General features: G+C 49.3%; 1 non-coding gene across 1 annotated transcript; it reads left to right on the top strand.

Moving 5' to 3' along the window:
• The first annotated feature begins 344 nt into the window (after nt 1-344).
• Nucleotides 345-417, top strand: TRNAK-CUU (transfer RNA lysine (anticodon CUU)). The gene has a single exon. It is a non-coding gene; the product is annotated as a tRNA-Lys (tRNA).
• The last annotated feature ends 226 nt before the right edge of the window (nt 418-643 follow it).

Below are 643 nucleotides of genomic sequence, written 5' to 3'. Positions count from 1 at the left end.
ACCCCACCCTCCCGCTTGGGAGGCGAGAATTCTACCACTGAATACCAACGCTTGAATACTTCAGTAACACGTCTAAAGCCCACCGAACAAATGTTTCAGAAAGTGAAGAAAAGAGTTGCGCTGAAATTTCTGTCACACGATGAAAAGAGCGGTCCAGCATTGGCTGGGAATCAAATCCGGGCCTCCCGCATGGCAGGCAAGAATTCTACCACTGAACCACCAATGCTTGGATGCTTCTACAGCTTGTCTGCTACCCAACGAGCCTGGATCCAGGGTCTGACAGGCACCTTCCCCCTGACCTTGCCATGCCATGTATAGCTCTGCTGAGTCTGCATGGCACAGACGCCCGGCTAGCTCAGTCGGTAGAGCATGAGACTCTTAATCTCAGGGTCGTGGGTTCGAGCCCCACGTTGGGTGACTGCTTACGGCTTTTCCTTTTAGCATGTGCTAACCACCGTCAACCAAGCCACCCCTATGCCACTTTCCCCCTTCTATTCCGAAACAAAAGAAGCGTCATAACCCAAGAGCAGTGTTTGCCAAAACAGTGTATGTTTTTCAGCTTTCCCATTATTGCCCAGGTGATAATTTAATAATTTTCCAGATGATGATAATTCCATCTCCTGTGCTATACGAAGGAAACTGT

The sequence above is a fragment of the Anomaloglossus baeobatrachus genome, chromosome 5 (genome assembly GCF_048569485.1).
Source record: "Anomaloglossus baeobatrachus isolate aAnoBae1 chromosome 5, aAnoBae1.hap1, whole genome shotgun sequence".
Taxonomy (NCBI): Eukaryota; Metazoa; Chordata; class Amphibia; order Anura; family Aromobatidae; genus Anomaloglossus; species Anomaloglossus baeobatrachus.
The sequence above is the reverse complement of the archived record's forward strand: the minus strand, read 5'-3'. Positions and strand labels throughout refer to the sequence as shown.